The 16,091-nt window shown below is 46.1% G+C and overlaps 1 long non-coding RNA gene across 1 annotated transcript; it reads right to left on the reverse strand.

Moving 5' to 3' along the window:
* Positions 1-8,488: 8,488 nt before the first annotated feature.
* On the reverse strand, positions 8,489-10,858 carry LOC123087199 (uncharacterized). The gene is made up of 2 exons (XR_006441270.1): positions 10,325-10,858; positions 8,489-8,848 (listed from the first exon to the last, which is right to left on the reverse strand). It is a non-coding gene; the product is annotated as an uncharacterized lncRNA (long non-coding RNA).
* Between the last annotated feature and the right edge of the window lie 5,233 nt (positions 10,859-16,091).

A 16,091-nucleotide genomic window follows, 5' to 3' on the forward strand; every position in this document is an offset into this window, starting at 1 on the left:
AATAGGAAGTGATAAAGAAAGAGAGGTTCACATATAAATATACTATCTTGGACATCTTTTATGATTGTGAGCACTCATTAAAATATGACATGCTAAAGAGTTGATGTTGGACAAGGAAGACAATGTAATGGGTTATGTTTTCTTATATCTAAGATAAAGTATATTGTCATGGATCATCCAACATGTTGAGCTTGCCTTTCCCCCTCATGCTAGCCAATTCCTTGCACCAAGTAGAGATACTACTTGTGCTTCCAAATTCCCTTAAACCCAGTTTTTCCATGAGAGTCCACCATACCTACCTATGGATTGAGTAAGATCCTTCAAGTAAGTTGTCATCGGTGCAAGCAATAAAAATTGCTCTCTAAATATGTATGATTTATTAGTGAGGAAGAAAATAAGCTTTATACGATCTTGTGATGTAGAAGTAATAAAAGCGACGGACTGCATAATAAAGGTCTATATCACAAGTGGCAATACAAAGTGACGTTCTTTCGCATTAAGATTTTGTGCATCCAACCGTTAAGCACATGACAACATCTGCTTCCCTCTGCGAAGGGCCTATCTTTTACTTTTATCTTCTATATGCAAGAGTCATGGTGATCTTCACCTTTCCTTTTTATATTTTATCCTTTGGCAAGCACAGTATGTTGGTACGATCCTGATATATATATCTAATTGGATATGAGTGAGCATGAATTATTATTGTTGACATTTACCCTTGAGGTAAGAAGTTGGGAGGCAATACCATAAGCCCCTATCTTTCTCTATGTCCGATTAAAACTCCGTAACCACAAGTATTGCGTAAGTGTTAGCAATTGTGAAAGACTAAAATGATAGTTGAGTATGTGGATTTGCTGAAAAGCTCTGACATATACTCTTTCTGATGTTATGATAAATTGCAATTGCTTCAATGACTGAGATTATAGTCTGTTGGTTCTCAATGAAGTTTCTGATTCATACTTGACATTGTGAATAGATTATTACTTGAGCATAAGAAATCATATGACAATATTCATATATGTTGCTGTTATGAGAATAATCATGATGCCCTCATGTCCGTATTTTATTTTATCGACACCTCTATCTCTAAACATGTGGACATATTTATCGATTTCGGCTTCCGCTTGAGGACAAGCGAGGTCTAAGCTTGGGGGAGTTGATACGTCCATTTTGCATCATGCTTTTATATCGATATTTATCGCATTATGGGCTGTTATTACACGTTATGTCACAATACTTACGCCTTTTCTCTCTTATTTTACAAGGTTTACATAAGGAGGGAAAATGCTGGCAGCTGGAATTCTGGGCTGGAAAAGGAGCAAATACTAGAGACCTATTCTGCGCAACTCCAAAAGTCCTGAAACTCCACGGAAGTTATTTTTGGAAAATATAAAAAATATTGGATGAAGAAAGTAGCAGAGAGGGCCCACACCCTGGCCACGAGGGTGGGGGCGCGCCCTACCCCCTGGGCGCGCCCCCTGCCTCGTGGGCCACCTGTTGGCCCTCCGGTGCCCATATTCTGTTATAAGAAGTCTTTCGTCCGAGAAAAAATCATAAGCAAGCTTACGGGACGAGACTCCGCCGCCACGAGGCGGAACCAATCTAGGGCTCCGGTGGAGCTGTTCTGACGGGGAAATTTCCCTCCGGGAGGGGGAAATCGTCGCCATCATCATCACCAACACTCCTCTCATCGTGTCGGATTTCGGGTTCCGGCAGACCCTTAAGGTTCGAAGTCTGGGGTGCGCGCGGAGATTACGCCTTCTACCTCTCCGCCTCGCAAAGATCTAAGCTAACGAAAGAACTGCACAAGAGACACAGGGTTTATACTAGTTCGGGCCACCATTGTGGTGTAATACCCTACTCTAGTTTGTGGTGTGGTGGATTGCCTCTTGGGCTGATGATGATGAACAATACAAGGAAGAACAGCCTCGCGAGGGTCTGCTCTTAGCTGGGGCGATGAACTGCTAGGAGGAGCTCAGTCGCCCTTCTCTCTCTCTTTCTCTGCTTGCCCTGATTCTGGATTGCTCAATCTAGATGCCTCTACCCTGGGGGTGGCTAGTCCTATTTATAGACAAAGGCCCTGGGCTTCCTCCCAAATATTGAGCGGGAAGGGCGCCAACAGTTGGCCATTTTGAAGGGGAACATCTGGTACACTTATCCTGACTAAAGTTGGTCCTCGCCTGCCAAAGGCTCTGGTGGTGACGCCATCCTGGGCTCTACAATGACTTCCTACTTGTCGCGGAGTTGGTCTTGGTCTCGTTGCACCGAAATGGATGCCTTTGCTTGATCCTCTCGCCTGCGCTTGCCCCCTTTGCACCAAAGAGGAAAGGAGGACACTGCGCGGGCTGGCGCCTGCCTGGCGCCCTTGGTCGTCATGGCTTGCGTCATGGGCACCTCGTGAGGTACCCCGCCTTGATCTCTCCGCCTCCTCGTGAGCCAGCCTGATGAGGCCGCGCCTGAGGAAGCTCCGCGTCGTCCGCCCCGCGAGGCTTGGCCCCTCGCGAGGGTCTTGGGTCTTGTGTTGATGAAGATGGGCCGTGCTGGGCTCCCTTGAGCCACGCCGCAGGCCGCAGGCAGGCAAGTCTGGGGACCCCCGTTCCCAGAACGCCGACACATCGAGAGAGGGAAATCTCCATCAACATCTTCACCAGCACCATCTCTTCTCAAACCCTAGTTCATCTCTTGTATCCAATTCTTGTCTCTAAGTTTGAGATTGGTACCTGTAGGTTGCTAGTAGTGTTGATTACTCCTTGTAGTTGATGCTAGTTGGTTTACTTGGTGGAAGATTATATGTTCAGATCCTATATGCATATTAATACCCCTCTGATTATGAACACGAATATGATTAGTGAGTAGTTACGTTTGTTCCTGAGGACATGGGAGAAGTCTTGCTATTAGTAGTCATGTGAATTTGGTATTCGTTCGATATTTTGATGAGATGTATGTTGTCTCTCCTCTAGTGGTGTCATGTGAACGTCGACTACATGACACTTCACCATTATTTGGGCCTAGAGGAAGGCATTGGGAAGTAATAAGTAAATGATGGGTTGCTAGAGTGATAGAAGCTTAAACCCTAGTTTATGCATTGCTTCGTAAGGGGCTGATTTGGACACTGATCGACTTTCGAGAGATAGCATCAAAAAAGTGACATAGGTCAATAAGCGTCTCACGCACATGTGTGTCCATAATCCCTCTAAGTGCAACCGGGAGTAACTGCGTCATCATCACATGACAGTCGTGAGACTTCATCCCACTGAACCTTTTTTTCTTAGTGTCCAGATATCTTCTTATCTTCCCACAGTATCCGGAACTAACTCTGATTCCGGCAAGGCACTTGAACAATTGATCGACCTCCTTCGGATCTAAGGTGAAGCAAGAGGGGGGCAATATTGTTCTTCCTTCTTGTTTACTTTGTTGCCCCTATCTTCCGTCTCCGTCTCCGTCTCGGTCTCCTTTGACGACCTTTTACTGGGCATTTGGAGATCTTTCCTAATTTTCAAAAATTCCAAGTCTTTTCTTGCCTTCGGCCCATCCTTGGTCCTCTCCGGCATGTTCATCAATGTTCCAAGCAAACTCTCAAGGATATCTTTTTTTATGCATTTGATCAAGGCTATGAGGCGTGTCGAGTATGGGCTAGTATTCCATGTCCCAGAAAACAGATCTCGTCTTCCATATCTTCAGTAGGGGCTCCGGCGCCTTTTTCTTCGTCTTTCCCGGCGAGGGGCGCTCTTCCCAGTTCTTCAATAACTCATATATTTCTGCACCACTACGCTTACGTGGATGACCTCGATGCTCAGCCTTACCGTTGAATAGATCTCCATGCTTTCTCCATGGGTCATCCTTCTCTAGCCATCTTCGATGCCCCATGTACACGATTTTCGAAGACCCGCCATCTTTCGATAGCTGCAGAGAAGTTGTATCATCCATGCACCTCGTGCATCCGCAATATCCGTGGCACACCTGGCCAGAGAGATAGCCGTAACCGAGATAGTCCTGCACCGTCGTGATCAACGCGGCTCTCATGTAGAAATACTCTCCTTTGCTTGCATCCCATGTCTTGGCCGGCGTTGTCCATAAGGTCTGTAACTCCTCTTCAGTAACCCGAGATATACAGATTTATATCATTTCCTGGTTGTTTTGGCCCTTGAATAAGCATACCCATGTGTATGTATTTTTCCTTCATGCACAACCAGGGGGGAGGTTGTACATCCATACAAACACGAGCCATGTGCTATGATTGGTGTTCTAGTTGCCAAATGGATTCATGCCATCACTACTAGCGCCAAGCACGATGTTCCTTGGATCATTTGTGAAAAATTCAAATTCAGCATTTAATGCTCTCCACTGCCTAGCATCTGCGAGGTGTCTCAGCTTTGGCTCATCTCCGTCATCTGGCTTCACCCTCTCCGCGTGCCAGCGCATAAGCTTTGCTTCCTTAGGATCTACGAAATACCGTTGTAGACGCGGAGTGATCGGAAAGTACCATACAACTTTCTGTGGAGCTTTCTTTCCGGCCTTTTTATATCATGAAGCATTGCACTTTGGACAGATGGTTTTTTCCGTGTGCTCGTTCCGATATATGATGCAATCATTGATGCATGTGTGATATCTAATATGTGGCAGATCAAGAGGGCACACAATTTTCTTTGCCTCCTCGACACTAGTAGGACACAGGCTTCCCGCGGGAAGAACCTTCTTTAGGTACTTCAGAAGCTCATCCAGGCTTGTATATGTCCATTTGTTTTTTGCCTTCATCTTTAGAAGTTCTAGTGTGAAACTCAAGCGGGTCACCTCGGGATTGCAACCATCATACAAAGGAGTCATCGAGTCTAGCTCCAGTTGCGCCAGTTAGGCCTCCTCTCTTGAAGCAGATCTATAGCTAATCGTCTTCTTGCGAAGCAAGTCTCGAACATGCGGGTCCCGCATGGCTGAACTTAGTAGCGACGAAGACGGCGGCGTGTCTGCATCTTCTCCGCCTTGAACTGCCTCTTCGCCATCGACATTTCCGAGGCCGTCTTCCTCTTCGGGCACATAATCAGTCATCTCTTCGTCTGGTGGCCCCATGTCGTTATTTCCTGCCCCGTCGACGTCCTCCTCCTCCTCATCATCATCTTCACTTATCCACCGAGTATGGCCATGCATGAAACCATGCATGAGCAGGTGCGCCTTGAATTTACCACCCTGAAAAGGGTCGAGCCTGACTCTTCCTTTGCATTCTCGACACGGACATAAAACATCCTTCAGTCTTTTTTCATACATATCATCCACAGCGGATTGCCAGTATCTTTCCACCATCCTTCCATTGACCTTCATGATCACCTGCGCGCAGAGCAAATATTATAACCACGTATATATGCATGCATGGATCAAATTCATACAAAAATTCTGCATGACCTTCCCTAAACATAGGACATATTGAATTTGCCCGAAATTTGCCGAAACAGAAATGAATTGACATTTCGGCAAAACATAGGCAACTCATGTCACTCACATGCCACACGCAATTCGGTATATTCATATCGCACATAGTTTCGGTCCTAATCGCAAACACACATATTTCCATTCTTGCACAACTCTTTTTTTGCTCACCTATTTGTCAAGAGGAATATCGAGCACCTTCTTATAATTAGCTAGTAGCTCTAGATAGAGCTATGAGAGGGAGGAGGGAGGGCATTAATGGAGGGGGTGGTGGAGGGGCAAAGAAGAGAAGGGGAGAAGGGGCAAAAGAAAGGAAGAGGAAGGAGGGAGGGCATTAATGGAGGGGGTGGTGGAGGGGCAAAGAAGAGAAGGGGAGGAGGGGCAAAAACAAGGAAGAGAAAGGAGGGAGGGCATTAATGGAGGGGGAAGGAGGGGCAAAGAAGAGGGGGAAGCATTGAAGGACAAGCAAGTGCAAGAGGGAGGGGGGAGAAAGAAAGGGGGAGGAAGAAGAAGGGGGGAAAGGTGGCAGATATTTTGGCTAGCGAGCATAGCAGTAGCGCTGGGCACCAAAGCGCGCTACTGCTATGTGTGCCAGACAAAATATCTACTGGTACATAAAACTAGCTATAGCGCTTGCCCAAAAAACACGCTACTGGTAAAAGATTACACATAGAAGAAGTAGCAGTAGCGCTTCTTAGTGGCCCCATGCTACTGCTATTTTCTTAATAGTAGCGCTTGTTAGGGTACCAACGCTGCTACTATTTTTTGGCCGGGGGGTGTGGTGTGGCTAACTTACCAGTAGCGTGCCCTCTAGAAACCAACGCTGCTGCTAAGTTGTACCAGTAGCGCGGTTTGTAACACACGCTACTGCTAATTATCAGTAGCGTGGGCTCCAAAACACACGCTACTAGTAAACTTCTATGTATAAGCCTTTTCCTAGTAGTGAGGGCCTCTATAAGTAGGACTAGCCACCACCATAGGAGGCAACTGATCAGGGACAGATCATCTGGATCACCCTCACACACACCAGCTCACCAAGCTCAAGAACACCTCTCCTCAGGAGGCGGTTCATCACTTGTACTTGTTCATCCTTAGCCTACAAGGCAATCCACCACACCACACTGGAGTAGGGTATTACACCACAACGGTGGCCCAAAGCAGTATAAACCCTCGTGTCTCTTGTTCCTTGGGTTCCGCGAGCTAGGCCTTGAGATCGTTGCGAGAGCGAGCTAGGGAGAGAGAGTTCTTCGTGCGCACCCCAGAGTTCGAACCTCAAGGGTTTGTCGGAACCCAAAATCCGACAGGTAACGGTGCCAGAAATTGGCAAACAAACGTGAGAAAGTTTTAATAAGTTGATAGATCGAACGCCAAATAAAATAAAGTGCAACAAGGTATTTTTGTATTTTTGGTTTAATAGATCTAAAAATAAAGGCAAAGGAAAATAGATCGCAAAGGTAAATATATTAAAGAAGAGACCCGGGGACCGTAGATTTCACTAGTGGCTTCTCTTGAGAAAAAAACAAACGGTGGGTAAACAAATTACTGTTGGGCAATTGATAGAACTTCAAATAATCATGATGATATCCAGGCAATGATCATTATATAGGCATCACGTCCAAGATTAGTAGACCGACTCCTGCCTGCATCTACTACTATTACTCCACACATCGACCACTATCCATCATGCATCTAGTGTATTAAGTTCATGGAAAAACGAAGTAATGCAATAAGAATGATGACATGATATAGACAAGATCTATTTATGTGGAAATAGACCCCATCTTGTTATCCTTAATAGCAACGATACATACGTGTCGGTTCCCCTTCTGTCACTGGGATCAAGCACCGTAAGATCGAACCCATCACAAAGCACCTCTTCCCAGTGCAAGCTAAATAGATCAAATTGGCAAAACAAAACCCAAATATCAGAGAAGAAATACGAGGCTATAAGCAATCATGCATATAAGAGATCAAAGAAGACTCAAATAACTTTCATGGATAAAAAGATAGATCTGATCATAAACTCAAAGTTCATCTGATCCCAACAAACACATCGCAAAAAGAGTTACATCATATGGATCTCCAAGAGACCATTGTATTGAGAATCAAAAAAGAGAGAGGAAGTCATCTAACTACTAACTACGGACCCGTAGGTCTACAATGAACTACTCACGCATCATCGGAGAGGCACCAATTAACATGATGAACCCCTCTATGATGGTGTCTAGATTGGATCTGGTGGTTCTGGAACTTGTGGCGGCTAGAATTGATTTTCGTCGGCTCCCCTAGGGTTTCTGGAATATTGGGGTATTTATAGAGTAAAGAGACGGTTCGGGAGGCAACCAAGGTGGGCACAACCCACCAGGGCGTGCCTGGGCTCCAGGCGCGCCCTGGTGGGTTGTGCTCCCCTTGGAGCACCCCCCAGGTGCTTCTTCAGCCCACTGGATGTCTTCTGGTCCATAAAAAGTTTCATTGTGTTTGGACTCCGTTTGATATTGATTTCCTACGATGTAAAAAACATGCAAAAAACAGCAACTAGCACTTGGCACTATGTCAATAGGTTAGTACCAAAAATGATATAAAATAACTATAAAATGATTATAAAACATCCAAGAATGATAATATAACAGCATGGAACAATAAAAATTATAGATACATTGGAGACATATCAGCCACAAGGACGAAGGGCGCGCCCAGAGGGGTAGGGTGCGCCCCCACCCTTGTGGGTCCCTCGTGACTCCACCGACCTAGTTTCTTCGCCTATATATTCTCATATATCCACTACTAGGAAAAACCTTACTAGTAGCGTGGGTTTTTGGACTACCAGTAGCATAGGTTCCCACCCTACTGTTATGACGCTACAGCTATTTTTTAGCAGTAGCATGTGTTTTACCCCACGCTACTGCTAAACAGACATACCAGTAGCGCTGGTGCCCCACGCTACTAGTATTCCACACCCACGCTACTAGTAAAGGAATAGCAATAGCGCTTCTATGATACACCCACGCTACTAGTAACAAATTAGGATTTAAAAAAAATAAAAGTCTATCTATTTCAGTTTAGACATGCATTTCACAATACATACATGTTATGCATACAGTCAATCATCAATCATACATATCGGATGTAGATAATTAACACACGCACACGCACACACACACACACACACAATATATGCCACGCGTCTATGTCGTCGACGTCGGCGCCTCCACAAGGCCGTGTTGATGTCGTCGACGTCGGCGCCTCCACAAGGCCGTGTTGATGGTGTTGATGTCGTCATCGCCGCCGCCACCGCAGCGCCATGATGATGTCGTCGTCTTCGTCGCCGCCGTAGCCCTGTGTCGATGTCGATGTCGTCGTCATCATCGTCGCCGCAGCCCCATGTCGATATCGTCTTCGTCGCCGCCGTAGCTTCATGTCCATGTGTTCCCTATTAGGAACTCACAAATCCTGGAATTAAACAATGAACCAAGACCACTACTAGGAACTCAAAAGGACTTGGAGCATTAGTGCAATATAACAGTAACCTATAGAGCACTAAGTAACAATAGCATAAACAAAAGCATATAGCAGAAGCATAGTATATATGAATTATAAACAGTACCTAAGAGACCAATCCTAGAAATTAGGGAAAACCCAACTTAAGAAGGATACAATGCTAGGCATGACCAAATCTTATTATAGATTCTGAATCCAAGCTTTTGAGGCAAATTGCAACAAGCAAAGTTTGTGCACCAAGTAGGAGTAATTCCCAGGTCATTCGCAAGCAAGCAAGCAAGAAGGCATCAAGAACAGCAGATTATTACCAACATTGTACCCTTTACTGTCAGGTCATTTCAATTCAACTCTTGGTTGCAGATGTATTATTGTTGTATTACTAGTAATCAGCAGCAGTAACAGCACTTGGTCATTATAAATATCACTGGTGATTATAGTCGACATGACAACTTCCCATTTATTACTATATTTATAATGAAATTTTGTAATAACATTCATTCATGTGACATAAGAGACTTAGAGCAACATTTCATATATTAGTGACAGTTAAGCTGCTGCACTTGCAAATTTGTAACACCAATCAAATAGATGTGTTATGTATATTCTCCAGTGCGGTCTTAAATTGGAAGGAAATGAGGAGTTTCTTCTTTCAAACCAATGTAGTGATTTTATTGAAAAGTATGAGCAGGTGCACTTATATTATATCAAAAATATAAATATTAGTATGTTTTTTATCTCACATGGATGTATTAAGTAATAATATGTGTGTGTGTGTGTAAAATAGACTATTCCAGTAAATTTAATCCTTGATTCCTCCTAATAAAGAACAATATCTTGAGGAACTACATAGAGTATCATACTGTTGCAAAAATTAAGAGTGAAAAAGTAAAATTATAGGCATAGGATCTTACATATTCGGTAAAGTCATTTTGAAAGCTAAATATTCAGAAGCATCAAAGATAGTTATTTTGAGAATGGAAACATATACCATAACTCGTTGGTTGTTTCTTGTAAGAGTATGTAGATAGAGTACCATCTAGAAAGACTCTCATGGCTAAGTGGCTGTTGCTTGTAATGCTATACAGATAGAGGACCATCCAAAAAGACTAAGCTATCAAAATGTTCCAATGCTCGCCTTAACTTCACTACAAGAAACAAGTTAAGGCATGAATAGAAAATTTTATACTTGAACCAAACTCAACTTGAGCAGCACTACAATGAACGAAAACTAAACTTGACATTACTGAACTAATTGTGCATCTATCTGCTAACATCTAATTCGTTTGTCATACACTAGTACTACACTGAACTATAACTGATATCCCAAAGCCTACACTAGTACTACACTTAATTAAAACTGAACTTGGCTGTTGCACTTATGAAAATTCAGAAAACGCACTTGGCATACCTAGCCGCATTACTGAAAATTCATAAACGAGCAGCTGCAGCGGCGTCCAAGAGCAATTGGCCGTCAGCCGCCACCGAAATCCACGGACGACAGCGCCTCACCGCGACACCGGCCGGCCACGAACGACGAGCCGACCCGACGGTCACCAGATCCGTCGCCGCCACAGATTCTCCTGCTCCTGCGCCTGCACTCGTCTCCGTCCGTGGCCAATCCCCGTACTGTTCGTCGGCCTGGGCACGTGCATGTGCGGGGTGCTGCTCGTTGGCCAGCGGTCCGACCTGGGCACTCGGCGGCAAGAACACGGGGGCGCCCGAATCCCTAGCCGCGGGTAAGGGTGCTGACCTTGACGCATGGATCTGGACGGAGGGGAGGGCGGGGCGGAGCTTGGGGGCATGTTGCGTGCGGCCGGAGATCGCCGGAACCGGCCGGCGTGGGTGGTGGCAGCGGCGACGAGATCGTGGGGGAGAGGAGCTCGACCGAGAGCCAGGGGTAACGGTGGGGGTGAGATTTGTGTGAGAGAGTTTTTTTATCTGGTCGCTTGGCATGTGGAGGCAGTTAGGGGTGGGCATATTAACCGAGGACCGAACTACCGAACCGAATAAACCGGGACCGAAGCCAAAAAGACCGAAACCGAAAGTTTTGGTTTTTAGTACGGTCAGCATGTTCCAAAAAGCGAAATTAATTTGGGTAATTCGGTGTCATGGTTTTGTTACCCGAAAGGACCGATGAAACCGAATACACAGGCACGTGCACTCAAATCTACGTAATGGGCCAACCCACAGCCCAATACCTCTCCCGTAAGATTCCTTCCTTTCTTCAGTAGCCCACTAGATGACCGACCTGCGCCTCAAGCCCTCGACTCTTCTGCCTCCACTCACGATCCCTCCCCCACCCAGCGCCTAACCCTAGCCGCCATGCGCTGCCTCTACCGCCCTCAACCACTGGAAGCAACAGCGGTGGCGCGTGAACTATGGAGGACACATCCCTCTTCCCTCCTATCTTCCGCTTTCTCTTTGATTGCCTTGCGTGGGCATCTTATTGCTGATTTGTTCACCTGAAGTTCTTGTTACTTTGATCTGATTTTGTAATCACAAGATCTTGTCTTGCGTGTGTACGCAATGTTTCTTTGCAGATCAATTTCTGAAGCGTCGCTTTCTTTCATTGCTTTCCCTAATCTATCGGTCAATTAAGTCTCGACCGAGGACCGAACCGAAATCTCGGTCCACCGAATCTTCGGTTAGGAGATTTCCGAGTGACCGATCGGTCATCCTTTTCTCAAAACTGGATTTCTTTGAAAGCCGAAGAACCGAACCGAACGGTTCGGTTAAACCGAATGCCCAGCCCTAGAGGCAGTGGACACGCTAAGTAGTAGCGTGGGTGTATCGCCTGCACTATAGCTATTCACTTAGTAGTAGCACGGGATTTACAACCAGCGCTACTAATATTTTTTGATCTCCTGGTGTGGTGTGGCACACTTACCAGTAGCTTGCCCAAAAGAAAACAACGCTGCTGCTAAGCCATACCAGTAGCGCGCTTTGTACCCAGCGCTACTGGTAATTACCAGTAGCGTGGGGACACAAACAAACGCTACTGGTAAACTTCTATGTATAAGCATTTTCCTAGTAGTGATCCCACAAACAATAGAGGGAGCCACAAAAACACTTTTCCACCGCCATAACCTTCTGTACCCGTGAGATCCCATCTAGGGTCCTTTTCTGGCGTCCTACCGGAGGGGGTTCGGTCATGGAGGGCTTCTACATCAACACCATTGCCCTTCCGGTGAAGCGTGAGTAGTTTACCACAGACCTACGGGTCCATAGCTAGTAGCTAGATGTCTTCTTCTCTCTCTTTGATTCTCAATACCATCTTATCCTCGATGTTCTTGGAGATCTATTCGATGTAATACTTTTTTGCGGTGTGTTTGCTGAGATCCGATGAATTGTGGATTTATGATCAGCTTATCTATGAATACTATTTGAATCTACTTTGAATTCTTTTATGCATGATTTGATATCTTTGCAAGTCTCTGAACTATCCATTTGGTTTGGCCAACTAGATTGGTTTTTCTTGCAATGGGGAAGTGCTTAGCTTTAGGTTCAATCTTGCGGTGTCCTTTCCTGGTGACAGTTGAGGGAGTCCTGGACTAAGGGGTCCTCGGGCGTCCGGCCTGTTGGACATGGGCCGGACTAATGGGCTGTGAAGATACAAGACCGAAGACTCTCTCCCGTGTCCGGATGGGAGTCTCCTTGGCGTGGAAGGCAAGCTTGGCGGCCAAATATGAAGATTCCTTTCTCTGTAACCAACTTTATATAACCCTAGTCCCCTCCGGTGTCTATACAAACCGGAGGGCTTAGTCCAGAAACAGATATAGTCATACAGGCTAGACTTCTAGGGTTTTTAGCCATTACGATCTCGTGGTAGATCAACTCTTGTAATACTCATATTCATCAAGATCAATCAAGCAGGAAGTAGGGTATTACCTCCATAGTGTTGGGGAACGTTGCAGAAAATTAAAATTTTTCCTATGGTTTCACCAAGATCCATCTATGAGTTCATCTAAGCAACGAGTCAAGGGAGTGAGTTTGCATCTACATACCACTTGTAGATCGAGTTCGGAAGCGTTCAAGGGGATGGTGATGAGGGAGTCGTACTCGTCGTGATTCGGATCACCGATGACCAAGTGCTGAACGGACAGCACCTCCGCGTTCAACACACGTACGGTACGGGCGACGTCTCCTCTGTCTTGATCCAGCAAGGAGGAAGGAGAGGTTGAGGAAGGCAGCTCCAACGGCAGCACGACGGCGTGGTGCAGTTAGTGCAGCAGTACTCCGACAGGGCTTCGCCAAGCACGTACGGAGGAGGAGAGGTGTTGGGGAGGGGAGGGGCTGCGCCTTGGCTTGTTATGTTGCAGCCCTCCCCTCACCCCTCTGTATATAGGGGAAGGGGCAAGGGGGGCCGGCCCTCTAGGGGAAACCCTAGAGGGGGGCGGCGGCCAAAGGGAGAGGGGAAAGAGGGGAGGCTTGCCCCCCAAGCTAGGGGGCGCCCCCTTTAGGGTTTCCCCTCCCCTTGCCCTAGCCGCATGGGCCTAGGTGGGGAGGCGCGCCCAGCCCACTAGGGGCTGGCTCCCTCTCCCACATAGCCCATGTGGCCCCCCCGGGAGGGGTGGCCCCACCCGGTGGACCCCCGGAACCCTTCCGGTGGCCCCGGTACAATACCGGTATGCCACCAAAACTTTCCGGTGTCCGTTTAACCACTTTCCTTATATAAATCTTTACCTCCGGACCATTCTGGAACTCCTCGTGACGTCCGAGATCTCATCCAGGACTCCGAACAACATTCGGTAATCACATACTTGTCTTCCTGATAACCCTAGCGTCACTGAACCTTAAGTGTGTAGACCCTACGGGTTCAGGAGACATGCAGACATGACCGAGACGACCTCAGGTCAATAACCAACAACGGGATCTGGATACCCATGTTGGCTCCCACATGCTCCTCGATGTTGTCATCGGATGAACCACGATGTCGAGGATTCGATCAAACCCCGTATGCAATTCCCTTTGTCAATCGGTACGTTACATGCCCGAGACTCGATCGTCGGTATCCCAATACCTCGTTCAGTCTCGTTACCGGCAAGTCACTTTACTCATACCGTAATGCATGATCCCGTGACCAAACACTTGGTTACCTTGAGCTCATTATGATGATGCATTACCGAGTGGGCCCAGAGATACCTCTCCGTCATACGGAGTGACAAATCCCAGTCTCGATCCGTGTCAACCCAACAGAGACTTTCGGAGATACCTGTAGTGCACCTTTATAGTCACCCAATTACGTTGTGACGTTTGGTACACCCAAAGCATTCCTACGGTATCCGGGAGTTACACGATCTCATGGTCTAAGGAAGAGATACTTGACATTGGAAAAGCTCTAGCAAACGAACTAACCGACCTTTGTGCTATGCTTAGGATTGGGTCTTGTCCATCACATCATTCTCCTAATGATGTGATCCCGTTATCAACGACATCCAATGTCCATAGCCAGGAAACCATGACTATCGGTTGATCACAACGAGCTAGTCAACTAGAGGCTCACTAGGGACATATTGTGGTCTATGTATTCACACGTGTATTATGATTTCCGGATAATACAGTTATAGCATGAATAAAAGACTATTATCATGAACAAAGAAATATAATAATAACACTTTTATTATTGCCTCTAGGGCATATTTCCAACAGTCTCCCACTTGCACTAGAGTCAATAATCTAGTTACATTGTGATGAATCGAACACCCATAGAGTCTGGTGTTGATCATGTTTCGCTCGCGAGAGAGGTTTAGTCAACGGATCTGCGACATTCAGATCTGTATGTACTTTGCAAATTTCTATGTCTCCATCTTGAACATTTTCACGGATGGAGTTGAAATGACGCTTGATGTGCCTGGTCTTCTTGTGAAACCTGGGCTCCTTGGCAAGGGCAATAGCTCCAGTGTTGTCACAGAAGAGTTTGATCGGCCCCGACACATTGGGTATGACTCCTAGGTCGGTGATGAACTCCTTCACCCAAATAGCTTCATGCGCTGCCTCTGAGGCTGCCATGTACTCCGCTTCACATGTAGATCCCGCCACCACGCTCTGCTTGCAGCTGCACCAGCTTACTGCTCCACCATTCAACATATACACGTATCCGGTTTGTGAATTAGAGTCATCCAGATCTGTGTCGAAGCTAGCGTCGACGTAACCCTTTACGACGAGCTCTTCGTCACCTCCATAAACGAGAAACATGTCCTTTGTCCTTTTCAGGTACTTCAGGATATTCTTGACTGCTGTCCAGTGTTCCTTGCCGGGATTACTTTGGTACCTGCCTACCAAACTTACGGCAAGGTTTACATCAGGTCTGGTACACAGCATGGCATACATAATAGATCCTATGGCTGAAGCATAGGGGATGACACTCATCTCTTCTATATCTTTTGCCGTGGTCGGGCATTGAGCCGAGCTCAATCTCACACCTTGCAATACAGGCAAGAACCCTTTCTTGGACTGATCCATTTTGAACTTCTTCAAAATCTTATCAAGGTATGTGCTTTGTGAAAGACCTATGAGGCGTCTCGATCTATTTCTATAGATCTTGATGCCTAATATATAAGCAGCTTCTCCAAAGTCCTTCATTGAAAAACACTTATTCAAGTAGGCCTTAATGCTGTCCAAGAATTCTATATCATTTCCCATCAGGAGTATGTCATCTACATATAATATGAGAAATGCTACAGAGCTCCCACTCACTTTCTTGTAAACGCAGGCTTCTCCATAAGTCTGCATAAACCCAAACGCTTTGATCATCTCATCAAAGCGAATGTTCCAACTCCGAGATGCTTGCACCAGCCCATAAATGGATCGATGGAGCTTGCATACTTTGTTAGCATTCTTAGGATCGACAAAACCCTCCGGCTGCATCATATACAGTTCTTCCTTAAGATGCCCGTTAAGGAATGCCGTTTTGACGTCCATCTGCCATATCTCATAATCATAGTATGCGGCAATTGCTAACATGATTTGGACGGACTTAAGCTTTGCTACGGGAGAGAAAGTCTCATCGTAGTCAATCCCTTGAACTTGCCGATAACCCTTAGCGACAAGTCGAGCTTTATAGATGGTGACATTACCATCCGCGTCCGTCTTCTTCTTAAAGATCCATTTGTTTTCTATCGCTCGCCGATCATCGGGCAAGTCAGTCAAAGTCCATACTTTGTTTTCATACATGG

Source organism: Triticum aestivum, chromosome 4A, assembly GCF_018294505.1.
Source record: "Triticum aestivum cultivar Chinese Spring chromosome 4A, IWGSC CS RefSeq v2.1, whole genome shotgun sequence".
NCBI classification, from domain to species: Eukaryota; Viridiplantae; Streptophyta; class Magnoliopsida; order Poales; family Poaceae; genus Triticum; species Triticum aestivum.